Raw genomic sequence first — 13,285 nt, 5'->3', positions numbered from 1 at the left:
TATACAGTTACTCCCTTTGAAAGTAGGGGATGCAAGTCCATTTTAGCCTGCAATTCATAGGAAAAGACACTTCTCTCTCAGTCTATACTCTGTAGGCATACAATAGTTTCAGCTTTGCTACATTGATGTGATGTCATAATCAGGTTTAGCTCACAAGAGACTTGTCCACTACATAGCTGTCTCCTGTGTTACAGCATGAGCCAATTGTAAGAGGATGATATGCAAATATTGTAATGCACAAAAACAGTACATGCCATGCTAGATAAAAGCAAGGGGTGATACCCAAACTAAAAACGAGGCTATGCAATTGGTGTTTCTGGTTCTTTCTTATGCTCTCAAAATCAAGTGGTATATTTTTCACACTACAATTGGATTCGGACTTTGATTCTCCATAACCTTGAGCAACGAATCTCTGAACCTGATAAAAACTTGCAATGTTCTCCCCGTCGGGGAATCGAACCCCGGTCTCCCGCGTGACAGGCGGGGATACTCACCACTATACTAACGAGGACTAACTTCTTGGATCTGCAGGCAAAATTGGAGCTGAAAATACACCCAGAAACATGTCAGGGTGAGGTCTCGAGATGCGTCTGTGTCATTGGCCACAGAGATTATGTGCTACATGTTATCAAGCTAACATAAAACCCTAAATAAGAAGCAGATAAAAAGATTTATTTTTGTCTCAGCTGAAACAAAGACTACAATACCACTTTGCAAAAAAGATAGTTATTTCAATTAAAAACCTTTTTCTGTTATCCTCTACTGGTCGGTCATGGCCAGGAAGCTTACATGATATCGGTCTATCTATCTCACTTACTATACAGTTACTCCCTTTGAAAGTAGGGGATGCAAGTCCATTTTAGCCTGCAATTCATAGGAAAAGACACTTCTCTCTCAGTCTATAGGCATACAATAGTTTCAGCTTTGCTACATTGATGTGATGTCATAATCAGGTTTAGCTCACAAGAGACTTGTCCACTACATAGCTGTCTCCTGTGTTACAGCATGAGCCAATTGTAAGAGGATGATATGCAAATATTGTAATGCACAAAAACAGTACATGCCATGCTAGATAAAAGCAAGGGGTGATACCCAAACTAAAAACGAGGCTATGCAATTGGTGTTTCTGGTTCTTTCTTATGCTCTCAAAATCAAGTGGTATATTTTTCACGCTACAATTGGATTCGGACTTTGATTCTCCATAACCTTGAGCAACGAATCTCTGAACCTGATAAAAACTTGCAATGTTCTCCCCGTCGGGGAATCAAACCCCGGTCTCCCGCGTGATAGGCGGGGATACTCACCACTATACTAACGAGGACTAACTTCTTGAATCTGCAGGCAAAATTGGAGCTGAAAATACACCCAGAAACATGTCAGGGTGAGGTCTCGAGATGCGTCTGTGTCATTGGCCACAGAGATTATGTGCTACATGTTATCAAGCTAACATAAAACCCTAAATAAGAAGCAGATAAACAGATTTATTTTTGTCTCAGCTGAAACAAAGACTACAATACCACTTTGCAAAAAAGATAGTTATTTCAATTAAAAACCTTTTTCTGTTATCCTCTACTGGTCGGTCATGGCCAGGAAGCTTACATGATATCGGTCTATCTATCTCACTTACTATACAGTTACTCCCTTTGAAAGTAGGGGATGCAAGTCCATTTTAGCCTGCAATTCATAGGAAAAGACACTTCTCTCTCAGTCTATACTCTGTAGGCATACAATAGTTTCAGCTTTGCTACATTGATGTGATGTCATAATCAGGTTTAGCTCACAAGAGACTTGTCCACTACATAGCTGTCTCCTGTGTTACAGCATGAGCCAATTGTAAGAGGATGATATGCAAATATTGTAATGCACAAAAACAGTACATGCCATGCTAGATAAAAGCAAGGGGTGATACCCAAACTAAAAACGAGGCTATGCAATTGGTGTTTCTGGTTCTTTCTTATGCTCTCAAAATCAAGTGGTATATTTTTCACACTACAATTGGATTCGGACTTTGATTCTCCATAACCTTGAGCAACGAATCTCTGAACCTGATAAAAACTTGCAATGTTCTCCCCGTCGGGGAATCGAACCCCGGTCTCCCGCGTGACAGGCGGGGATACTCACCACTATACTAACGAGGACTAACTTCTTGGATCTGCAGGCAAAATTGGAGCTGAAAATACACCCAGAAACATGTCAGGGTGAGGTCTCGAGATGCGTCTGTGTCATTGGCCACAGAGATTATGTGCTACATGTTATCAAGCTAACATAAAACCCTAAATAAGAAGCAGATAAAAAGATTTATTTTTGTCTCAGCTGAAACAAAGACTACAATACCACTTTGCAAAAAAGATAGTTATTTCAATTAAAAACCTTTTTCTGTTATCCTCTACTGGTCGGTCATGGCCAGGAAGCTTACATGATATCGGTCTATCTATCTCACTTACTATACAGTTACTCCCTTTGAAAGTAGGGGATGCAAGTCCATTTTAGCCTGCAATTCATAGGAAAAGACACTTCTCTCTCAGTCTATAGGCATACAATAGTTTCAGCTTTGCTACATTGATGTGATGTCATAATCAGGTTTAGCTCACAAGAGACTTGTCCACTACATAGCTGTCTCCTGTGTTACAGCATGAGCCAATTGTAAGAGGATGATATGCAAATATTGTAATGCACAAAAACAGTACATGCCATGCTAGATAAAAGCAAGGGGTGATACCCAAACTAAAAATGAGGCTATGCAATTGGTGTTTCTGGTTCTTTCTTATGCTCTCAAAATCAAGTGGTATATTTTTCACGCTACAATTGGATTCGGACTTTGATTCTCCATAACCTTGAGCAACGAATCTCTGAACCTGATAAAAACTTGCAATGTTCTCCCCGTCGGGGAATCGAACCCCGGTCTCCCGCGTGACAGGCGGGGATACTCACCACTATACTAACGAGGACTAACTTCTTGAATCTGCAGGCAAAATTGGAGCTGAAAATACACCCAGAAACATGTCAGGGTGAGGTCTCGAGATGCGTCTGTGTCATTGGCCACAGAGATTATGTGCTACATGTTATCAAGCTAACATAAAACCCTAAATAAGAAGCAGATAAAAAGATTTATTTTTGTCTCAGCTGAAACAAAGACTACAATACCACTTTGCAAAAAAGATAGTCATTTCAATTAAAAACCTTTTTCTGTTATCCTCTACTGGTCGGTCATGGCCAGGAAGCTTACATGATATCGGTCTATCTATCTCACTTACTATACAGTTACTCCCTTTGAAAGTAGGGGATGCAAGTCCATTTTAGCCTGCAATTCATAGGAAAAGACACTTCTCTCTCAGTCTATACTCTGTAGGCATACAATAGTTTCAGCTTTGCTACATTGATGTGATGTCATAATCAGATTTAGCTCACAAGAGACTTGTCCACTACATAGCTGTCTCCTGTGTTACAGCACGAGCCAATTGTAAGAGGATGATATGCAAATATTGTAATGCACAAAAACAGTACATGCCATGCTAGATAAAAGCAAGGGGTGATACCCAAACTAAAAATGAGGCTATGCAATTGGTGTTTCTGGTTCTTTCTTATGCTCTCAAAATCAAGTGGTATATTTTTCACGCTACAATTGGATTCGGACTTTGATTCTCCATAACCTTGAGCAACGAATCTCTGAACCTGATAAAAACTTGCAATGTTCTCCCCGTCGGGGAATCGAACCCCGGTCTCCCGCGTGACAGGCGGGGATACTCACCACTATACTAACAAGGACTAACTTCTTGAATCTGCAGGCAAAATTGGAGCTGAAAATACACCCAGAAACATGTCAGGGTGAGGTCTCGAGATGCGTCTGTGTCATTGGCCACAGAGATTATGTGCTACATGTTATCAAGCTAACATAAAACCCTAAATAAGAAGCAGATAAACAGATTTATTTTTGTCTCAGCTGAAACAAAGACTACAATACCACTTTGCAAAAAAGATAGTCATTTCAATTAAAAACCTTTTTCTGTTATCCTCTACTGGTCGGTCATGGCCAGGAAGCTTACATGATATCGGTCTATCTATCTCACTTACTATCCAGTTACTCCCTTTGAAAGTAGGGGATGCAAGTCCATTTTAGCCTGCAATTCATAGGAAAAGACACTTCTCTCTCAGTCTATACTCTGTAGGCATACAATAGTTTCAGCTTTGCTACATTGATGTGATGTCATAATCAGGTTTAGCTCACAAGAGACTTGTCCACTACATAGCTGTCTCCTCTGTTACAGCATGAGCCAATTGTAAGAGGATGATATGCAAATATTGTAATGCACAAAAACAGTACATGCCATGCTAGATAAAAGCAAGGGGTGATACCCAAACTAAAAACGAGGCTATGCAATTGGTGTTTCTGGTTCTTTCTTATGCTCTCAAAATCAAGTGGTATATTTTTCACGCTACAATTGGATTCGGACTTTGATTCTCCATAACCTTGAGCAACGAATCTCTGAACCTGATAAAAACTTGCAATGTTCTCCCCGTTGGGGAATCGAACCCCAGTCTCCCGCGTGACAGGCGGGGATACTCACCACTATACTAACGAGGACTAACTTCTTGAATCTGCAGGCAAAATTGGAGCTGAAAATACACCCAGAAACATGTCAGGGTGAGGTCTCGAGATGCGTCTGTGTCATTGGCCACAGAGATTATGTGCTACATGTTATCAAGCTAACATAAAACCCTAAATAAGAAGCAGATAAAAAGATTTATTTTTGTCTCAGCTGAAACAAAGACTACAATACCACTTTGCAAAAAAGATAGTCATTTCAATTAAAAACCTTTTTCTGTTATCCTCTACTGGTCGGTCATGGCCAGGAAGCTTACATGATATCGGTCTTTCTACCTCACTTACTATACAGTTACTCCCTTTGAAAGTAGGGGATGCAAGTCCATTTTAGCCTGCAATTCATAGGAAAAGACACTTCTCTCTCAGTCTATACTCTGTAGGCATACAATAGTTTCAGCTTTGCTACATTGATGTGATGTCATAATCAGGTTTAGCTCACAAGAGACTTGTCCACTACATAGCTGTCTCCTGTGTTACAGCATGAGCCAATTGTAAGAGGATGATATGCAAATATTGTAATGCACAAAAACAGTACATGCCATGCTAGATAAAAGCAAGGGGTGATACCCAAACTAAAAACGAGGCTATGCAATTGGTGTTTCTTTCTTATGCTCTCAAAATCAAGTGGTATATTTTTCACACTACAATTGGATTCGGACTTTGATTCTCCATAACCTTGAGCAACGAATCTCTGAACCTGATAAAAACTTGCAATGTTCTCCCCGTCGGGGAATCGAACCCCGGTCTCCCACGTGACAGGCGGGGATACTCACCACTATACTAACGAGGACTAACTTCTTGGATCTGCAGGCAAAATTGGAGCTGAAAATACACCCAGAAACATGTCAGGGTGAGGTCTCGAGATGCGTCTGTGTCATTGGCCACAGAGATTATGTGCTACATGTTATCAAGCTAACATAAAACCCTAAATAAGAAGCAGATAAAAAGATTTATTTTTGTCTCAGCTGAAACAAAGACTACAATACCACTTTGCAAAAAAGATAGTTATTTCAATTAAAAACCTTTTTCTGTTATCCTCTACTGGTCGGTCATGGCCAGGAAGCTTACATGATATCGGTCTATCTATCTCACTTACTATACAGTTACTCCCTTTGAAAGTAGGGGATGCAAGTCCATTTTAGCCTGCAATTCATAGGAAAAGACACTTCTCTCTCAGTCTATAGGCATACAATAGTTTCAGCTTTGCTACATTGATGTGATGTCATAATCAGGTTTAGCTCACAAGAGACTTGTCCACTACATAGCTGTCTCCTGTGTTACAGCATGAGCCAATTGTAAGAGGATGATATGCAAATATTGTAATGCACAAAAACAGTACATGCCATGCTAGATAAAAGCAAGGGGTGATACCCAAACTAAAAATGAGGCTATGCAATTGGTGTTTCTGGTTCTTTCTTATGCTCTCAAAATCAAGTGGTATATTTTTCACGCTACAATTGGATTCGGACTTTGATTCTCCATAACCTTGAGCAACGAATCTCTGAACCTGATAAAAACTTGCAATGTTCTCCCCGTCGGGGAATCAAACCCCGGTCTCCCGCGTGATAGGCGGGGATACTCACCACTATACTAACGAGGACTAACTTCTTGAATCTGCAGGCAAAATTGGAGCTGAAAATACACCCAGAAACATGTCAGGGTGAGGTCTCGAGATGCGTCTGTGTCATTGGCCACAGAGATTATGTGCTACATGTTATCAAGCTAACATAAAACCCTAAATAAGAAGCAGATAAACAGATTTATTTTTGTCTCAGCTGAAACAAAGACTACAATACCACTTTGCAAAAAAGATAGTTATTTCAATTAAAAACCTTTTTCTGTTATCCTCTACTGGTCGGTCATGGCCAGGAAGCTTACATGATATCGGTCTATCTATCTCACTTACTATACAGTTACTCCCTTTGAAAGTAGGGGATGCAAGTCCATTTTAGCCTGCAATTCATAGGAAAAGACACTTCTCTCTCAGTCTATACTCTGTAGGCATACAATAGTTTCAGCTTTGCTACATTGATGTGATGTCATAATCAGGTTTAGCTCACAAGAGACTTGTCCACTACATAGCTGTCTCCTGTGTTACAGCATGAGCCAATTGTAAGAGGATGATATGCAAATATTGTAATGCACAAAAACAGTACATGCCATGCTAGATAAAAGCAAGGGGTGATACCCAAACTAAAAACGAGGCTATGCAATTGGTGTTTCTGGTTCTTTCTTATGCTCTCAAAATCAAGTGGTATATTTTTCACACTACAATTGGATTCGGACTTTGATTCTCCATAACCTTGAGCAACGAATCTCTGAACCTGATAAAAACTTGCAATGTTCTCCCCGTCGGGGAATCGAACCCCGGTCTCCCGCGTGACAGGCGGGGATACTCACCACTATACTAACGAGGACTAACTTCTTGGATCTGCAGGCAAAATTGGAGCTGAAAATACACCCAGAAACATGTCAGGGTGAGGTCTCGAGATGCGTCTGTGTCATTGGCCACAGAGATTATGTGCTACATGTTATCAAGCTAACATAAAACCCTAAATAAGAAGCAGATAAAAAGATTTATTTTTGTCTCAGCTGAAACAAAGACTACAATACCACTTTGCAAAAAAGATAGTTATTTCAATTAAAAACCTTTTTCTGTTATCCTCTACTGGTCGGTCATGGCCAGGAAGCTTACATGATATCGGTCTATCTATCTCACTTACTATACAGTTACTCCCTTTGAAAGTAGGGGATGCAAGTCCATTTTAGCCTGCAATTCATAGGAAAAGACACTTCTCTCTCAGTCTATAGGCATACAATAGTTTCAGCTTTGCTACATTGATGTGATGTCATAATCAGGTTTAGCTCACAAGAGACTTGTCCACTACATAGCTGTCTCCTGTGTTACAGCATGAGCCAATTGTAAGAGGATGATATGCAAATATTGTAATGCACAAAAACAGTACATGCCATGCTAGATAAAAGCAAGGGGTGATACCCAAACTAAAAATGAGGCTATGCAATTGGTGTTTCTGGTTCTTTCTTATGCTCTCAAAATCAAGTGGTATATTTTTCACGCTACAATTGGATTCGGACTTTGATTCTCCATAACCTTGAGCAACGAATCTCTGAACCTGATAAAAACTTGCAATGTTCTCCCCGTCGGGGAATCGAACCCCGGTCTCCCGCGTGACAGGCGGGGATACTCACCACTATACTAACGAGGACTAACTTCTTGAATCTGCAGGCAAAATTGGAGCTGAAAATACACCCAGAAACATGTCAGGGTGAGGTCTCGAGATGCGTCTGTGTCATTGGCCACAGAGATTATGTGCTACATGTTATCAAGCTAACATAAAACCCTAAATAAGAAGCAGATAAAAAGATTTATTTTTGTCTCAGCTGAAACAAAGACTACAATACCACTTTGCAAAAAAGATAGTCATTTCAATTAAAAACCTTTTTCTGTTATCCTCTACTGGTCGGTCATGGCCAGGAAGCTTACATGATATCGGTCTATCTATCTCACTTACTATACAGTTACTCCCTTTGAAAGTAGGGGATGCAAGTCCATTTTAGCCTGCAATTCATAGGAAAAGACACTTCTCTCTCAGTCTATACTCTGTAGGCATACAATAGTTTCAGCTTTGCTACATTGATGTGATGTCATAATCAGATTTAGCTCACAAGAGACTTGTCCACTACATAGCTGTCTCCTGTGTTACAGCACGAGCCAATTGTAAGAGGATGATATGCAAATATTGTAATGCACAAAAACAGTACATGCCATGCTAGATAAAAGCAAGGGGTGATACCCAAACTAAAAATGAGGCTATGCAATTGGTGTTTCTGGTTCTTTCTTATGCTCTCAAAATCAAGTGGTATATTTTTCACGCTACAATTGGATTCGGACTTTGATTCTCCATAACCTTGAGCAACGAATCTCTGAACCTGATAAAAACTTGCAATGTTCTCCCCGTCGGGGAATCGAACCCCGGTCTCCCGCGTGACAGGCGGGGATACTCACCACTATACTAACAAGGACTAACTTCTTGAATCTGCAGGCAAAATTGGAGCTGAAAATACACCCAGAAACATGTCAGGGTGAGGTCTCGAGATGCGTCTGTGTCATTGGCCACAGAGATTATGTGCTACATGTTATCAAGCTAACATAAAACCCTAAATAAGAAGCAGATAAACAGATTTATTTTTGTCTCAGCTGAAACAAAGACTACAATACCACTTTGCAAAAAAGATAGTCATTTCAATTAAAAACCTTTTTCTGTTATCCTCTACTGGTCGGTCATGGCCAGGAAGCTTACATGATATCGGTCTATCTATCTCACTTACTATCCAGTTACTCCCTTTGAAAGTAGGGGATGCAAGTCCATTTTAGCCTGCAATTCATAGGAAAAGACACTTCTCTCTCAGTCTATACTCTGTAGGCATACAATAGTTTCAGCTTTGCTACATTGATGTGATGTCATAATCAGGTTTAGCTCACAAGAGACTTGTCCACTACATAGCTGTCTCCTCTGTTACAGCATGAGCCAATTGTAAGAGGATGATATGCAAATATTGTAATGCACAAAAACAGTACATGCCATGCTAGATAAAAGCAAGGGGTGATACCCAAACTAAAAACGAGGCTATGCAATTGGTGTTTCTGGTTCTTTCTTATGCTCTCAAAATCAAGTGGTATATTTTTCACGCTACAATTGGATTCGGACTTTGATTCTCCATAACCTTGAGCAACGAATCTCTGAACCTGATAAAAACTTGCAATGTTCTCCCCGTTGGGGAATCGAACCCCAGTCTCCCGCGTGACAGGCGGGGATACTCACCACTATACTAACGAGGACTAACTTCTTGAATCTGCAGGCAAAATTGGAGCTGAAAATACACCCAGAAACATGTCAGGGTGAGGTCTCGAGATGCGTCTGTGTCATTGGCCACAGAGATTATGTGCTACATGTTATCAAGCTAACATAAAACCCTAAATAAGAAGCAGATAAAAAGATTTATTTTTGTCTCAGCTGAAACAAAGACTACAATACCACTTTGCAAAAAAGATAGTCATTTCAATTAAAAACCTTTTTCTGTTATCCTCTACTGGTCGGTCATGGCCAGGAAGCTTACATGATATCGGTCTTTCTACCTCACTTACTATACAGTTACTCCCTTTGAAAGTAGGGGATGCAAGTCCATTTTAGCCTGCAATTCATAGGAAAAGACACTTCTCTCTCAGTCTATACTCTGTAGGCATACAATAGTTTCAGCTTTGCTACATTGATGTGATGTCATAATCAGGTTTAGCTCACAAGAGACTTGTCCACTACATAGCTGTCTCCTGTGTTACAGCATGAGCCAATTGTAAGAGGATGATATGCAAATATTGTAATGCACAAAAACAGTACATGCCATGCTAGATAAAAGCAAGGGGTGATACCCAAACTAAAAACGAGGCTATGCAATTGGTGTTTCTTTCTTATGCTCTCAAAATCAAGTGGTATATTTTTCACACTACAATTGGATTCGGACTTTGATTCTCCATAACCTTGAGCAACGAATCTCTGAACCTGATAAAAACTTGCAATGTTCTCCCCGTCGGGGAATCGAACCCCGGTCTCCCACGTGACAGGCGGGGATACTCACCACTATACTAACGAGGACTAACTTCTTGGATCTGCAGGCAAAATTGGAGCTGAAAATACACCCAGAAACATGTCAGGGTGAGGTCTCGAGATGCGTCTGTGTCATTGGCCACAGAGATTATGTGCTACATGTTATCAAGCTAACATAAAACCCTAAATAAGAAGCAGATAAAAAGATTTATTTTTGTCTCAGCTGAAACAAAGACTACAATACCACTTTGCAAAAAAGATAGTTATTTCAATTAAAAACCTTTTTCTGTTATCCTCTACTGGTCGGTCATGGCCAGGAAGCTTACATGATATCGGTCTATCTATCTCACTTACTATACAGTTACTCCCTTTGAAAGTAGGGGATGCAAGTCCATTTTAGCCTGCAATTCATAGGAAAAGACACTTCTCTCTCAGTCTATAGGCATACAATAGTTTCAGCTTTGCTACATTGATGTGATGTCATAATCAGGTTTAGCTCACAAGAGACTTGTCCACTACATAGCTGTCTCCTGTGTTACAGCATGAGCCAATTGTAAGAGGATGATATGCAAATATTGTAATGCACAAAAACAGTACATGCCATGCTAGATAAAAGCAAGGGGTGATACCCAAACTAAAAATGAGGCTATGCAATTGGTGTTTCTGGTTCTTTCTTATGCTCTCAAAATCAAGTGGTATATTTTTCACGCTACAATTGGATTCGGACTTTGATTCTCCATAACCTTGAGCAACGAATCTCTGAACCTGATAAAAACTTGCAATGTTCTCCCCGTCGGGGAATCGAACCCCGGTCTCCCGCGTGATAGGCGGGGATACTCACCACTATACTAACGAGGACTAACTTCTTGAATCTGCAGGCAAAATTGGAGCTGAAAATACACCCAGAAACATGTCAGGGTGAGGTCTCGAGATGCGTCTGTGTCATTGGCCACAGAGATTATGTGCTACATGTTATCAAGCTAACATAAAACCCTAAATAAGAAGCAGATAAACAGATTTATTTTTGTCTCAGCTGAAACAAAGACTACAATACCACTTTGCAAAAAAGATAGTTATTTCAATTAAAAACCTTTTTCTGTTATCCTCTACTGGTCGGTCATGGCCAGGAAGCTTACATGATATCGGTCTATCTATCTCACTTACTATACAGTTACTCCCTTTGAAAGTAGGGGATGCAAGTCCATTTTAGCCTGCAATTCATAGGAAAAGACACTTCTCTCTCAGTCTATACTCTGTAGGCATACAATAGTTTCAGCTTTGCTACATTGATGTGATGTCATAATCAGGTTTAGCTCACAAGAGACTTGTCCACTACATAGCTGTCTCCTGTGTTACAGCATGAGCCAATTGTAAGAGGATGATATGCAAATATTGTAATGCACAAAAACAGTACATGCCATGCTAGATAAAAGCAAGGGGTGATACCCAAACTAAAAACGAGGCTATGCAATTGGTGTTTCTGGTTCTTTCTTATGCTCTCAAAATCAAGTGGTATATTTTTCACACTACAATTGGATTCGGACTTTGATTCTCCATAACCTTGAGCAACGAATCTCTGAACCTGATAAAAACTTGCAATGTTCTCCCCGTCGGGGAATCGAACCCCGGTCTCCCGCGTGACAGGCGGGGATACTCACCACTATACTAACGAGGACTAACTTCTTGGATCTGCAGGCAAAATTGGAGCTGAAAATACACCCAGAAACATGTCAGGGTGAGGTCTCGAGATGCGTCTGTGTCATTGGCCACAGAGATTATGTGCTACATGTTATCAAGCTAACATAAAACCCTAAATAAGAAGCAGATAAAAAGATTTATTTTTGTCTCAGCTGAAACAAAGACTACAATACCACTTTGCAAAAAAGATAGTTATTTCAATTAAAAACCTTTTTCTGTTATCCTCTACTGGTCGGTCATGGCCAGGAAGCTTACATGATATCGGTCTATCTATCTCACTTACTATACAGTTACTCCCTTTGAAAGTAGGGGATGCAAGTCCATTTTAGCCTGCAATTCATAGGAAAAGACACTTCTCTCTCAGTCTATAGGCATACAATAGTTTCAGCTTTGCTACATTGATGTGATGTCATAATCAGGTTTAGCTCACAAGAGACTTGTCCACTACATAGCTGTCTCCTGTGTTACAGCATGAGCCAATTGTAAGAGGATGATATGCAAATATTGTAATGCACAAAAACAGTACATGCCATGCTAGATAAAAGCAAGGGGTGATACCCAAACTAAAAATGAGGCTATGCAATTGGTGTTTCTGGTTCTTTCTTATGCTCTCAAAATCAAGTGGTATATTTTTCACGCTACAATTGGATTCGGACTTTGATTCTCCATAACCTTGAGCAACGAATCTCTGAACCTGATAAAAACTTGCAATGTTCTCCCCGTCGGGGAATCGAACCCCGGTCTCCCGCGTGACAGGCGGGGATACTCACCACTATACTAACGAGGACTAACTTCTTGAATCTGCAGGCAAAATTGGAGCTGAAAATACACCCAGAAACATGTCAGGGTGAGGTCTCGAGATGCGTCTGTGTCATTGGCCACAGAGATTATGTGCTACATGTTATCAAGCTAACATAAAACCCTAAATAAGAAGCAGATAAAAAGATTTATTTTTGTCTCAGCTGAAACAAAGACTACAATACCACTTTGCAAAAAAGATAGTCATTTCAATTAAAAACCTTTTTCTGTTATCCTCTACTGGTCGGTCATGGCCAGGAAGCTTACATGATATCGGTCTATCTATCTCACTTACTATACAGTTACTCCCTTTGAAAGTAGGGGATGCAAGTCCATTTTAGCCTGCAATTCATAGGAAAAGACACTTCTCTCTCAGTCTATACTCTGTAGGCATACAATAGTTTCAGCTTTGCTACATTGATGTGATGTCATAATCAGATTTAGCTCACAAGAGACTTGTCCACTACATAGCTGTCTCCTGTGTTACAGCACGAGCCAATTGTAAGAGGATGATATGCAAATATTGTAATGCACAAAAACAGTACATGCCATGCTAGATAAA

At 40.2% G+C, this 13,285-nt stretch overlaps 16 non-coding genes across 16 annotated transcripts; all 16 read right to left on the bottom strand.

Moving 5' to 3' along the window:
- Positions 1 to 439: 439 nt before the first annotated feature.
- On the bottom strand, positions 440 to 511 carry TRNAD-GUC (transfer RNA aspartic acid (anticodon GUC)). The gene has a single exon. It is a non-coding gene; the product is annotated as a tRNA-Asp (tRNA).
- A 738-nt stretch (positions 512 to 1,249) lies between these two features.
- On the bottom strand, positions 1,250 to 1,321 carry TRNAD-AUC (transfer RNA aspartic acid (anticodon AUC)). Its single transcript has one exon. It is a non-coding gene; the product is annotated as a tRNA-Asp (tRNA).
- A 745-nt stretch (positions 1,322 to 2,066) lies between these two features.
- TRNAD-GUC (transfer RNA aspartic acid (anticodon GUC)) lies at positions 2,067 to 2,138 on the bottom strand. The gene has a single exon. It is a non-coding gene; the product is annotated as a tRNA-Asp (tRNA).
- Positions 2,139 to 2,876: 738 nt separating this feature from the next.
- On the bottom strand, positions 2,877 to 2,948 carry TRNAD-GUC (transfer RNA aspartic acid (anticodon GUC)). The gene has a single exon. It is a non-coding gene; the product is annotated as a tRNA-Asp (tRNA).
- A 745-nt stretch (positions 2,949 to 3,693) lies between these two features.
- Positions 3,694 to 3,765, bottom strand: TRNAD-GUC (transfer RNA aspartic acid (anticodon GUC)). Its single transcript has one exon. It is a non-coding gene; the product is annotated as a tRNA-Asp (tRNA).
- Positions 3,766 to 4,510: 745 nt separating this feature from the next.
- On the bottom strand, positions 4,511 to 4,582 carry TRNAD-GUC (transfer RNA aspartic acid (anticodon GUC)). The gene has a single exon. It is a non-coding gene; the product is annotated as a tRNA-Asp (tRNA).
- Positions 4,583 to 5,321: 739 nt separating this feature from the next.
- TRNAD-GUC (transfer RNA aspartic acid (anticodon GUC)) lies at positions 5,322 to 5,393 on the bottom strand. Its single transcript has one exon. It is a non-coding gene; the product is annotated as a tRNA-Asp (tRNA).
- A 738-nt stretch (positions 5,394 to 6,131) lies between these two features.
- TRNAD-AUC (transfer RNA aspartic acid (anticodon AUC)) lies at positions 6,132 to 6,203 on the bottom strand. The gene has a single exon. It is a non-coding gene; the product is annotated as a tRNA-Asp (tRNA).
- A 745-nt stretch (positions 6,204 to 6,948) lies between these two features.
- On the bottom strand, positions 6,949 to 7,020 carry TRNAD-GUC (transfer RNA aspartic acid (anticodon GUC)). Its single transcript has one exon. It is a non-coding gene; the product is annotated as a tRNA-Asp (tRNA).
- Positions 7,021 to 7,758: 738 nt separating this feature from the next.
- TRNAD-GUC (transfer RNA aspartic acid (anticodon GUC)) lies at positions 7,759 to 7,830 on the bottom strand. The gene has a single exon. It is a non-coding gene; the product is annotated as a tRNA-Asp (tRNA).
- Positions 7,831 to 8,575: 745 nt separating this feature from the next.
- Positions 8,576 to 8,647, bottom strand: TRNAD-GUC (transfer RNA aspartic acid (anticodon GUC)). The gene has a single exon. It is a non-coding gene; the product is annotated as a tRNA-Asp (tRNA).
- A 745-nt stretch (positions 8,648 to 9,392) lies between these two features.
- On the bottom strand, positions 9,393 to 9,464 carry TRNAD-GUC (transfer RNA aspartic acid (anticodon GUC)). Its single transcript has one exon. It is a non-coding gene; the product is annotated as a tRNA-Asp (tRNA).
- Positions 9,465 to 10,203: 739 nt separating this feature from the next.
- Positions 10,204 to 10,275, bottom strand: TRNAD-GUC (transfer RNA aspartic acid (anticodon GUC)). Its single transcript has one exon. It is a non-coding gene; the product is annotated as a tRNA-Asp (tRNA).
- A 738-nt stretch (positions 10,276 to 11,013) lies between these two features.
- Positions 11,014 to 11,085, bottom strand: TRNAD-AUC (transfer RNA aspartic acid (anticodon AUC)). Its single transcript has one exon. It is a non-coding gene; the product is annotated as a tRNA-Asp (tRNA).
- Positions 11,086 to 11,830: 745 nt separating this feature from the next.
- Positions 11,831 to 11,902, bottom strand: TRNAD-GUC (transfer RNA aspartic acid (anticodon GUC)). Its single transcript has one exon. It is a non-coding gene; the product is annotated as a tRNA-Asp (tRNA).
- A 738-nt stretch (positions 11,903 to 12,640) lies between these two features.
- Positions 12,641 to 12,712, bottom strand: TRNAD-GUC (transfer RNA aspartic acid (anticodon GUC)). Its single transcript has one exon. It is a non-coding gene; the product is annotated as a tRNA-Asp (tRNA).
- Positions 12,713 to 13,285: the final 573 nt, after the last annotated feature.

The sequence above is a fragment of the Pseudophryne corroboree genome, unplaced genomic scaffold (assembly GCF_028390025.1).
Source record: "Pseudophryne corroboree isolate aPseCor3 unplaced genomic scaffold, aPseCor3.hap2 scaffold_1109, whole genome shotgun sequence".
NCBI classification, from domain to species: Eukaryota; Metazoa; Chordata; class Amphibia; order Anura; family Myobatrachidae; genus Pseudophryne; species Pseudophryne corroboree.
Note: the sequence above shows the minus strand (reverse complement) of the source record. Positions and strands in the feature narration are given on the sequence as shown.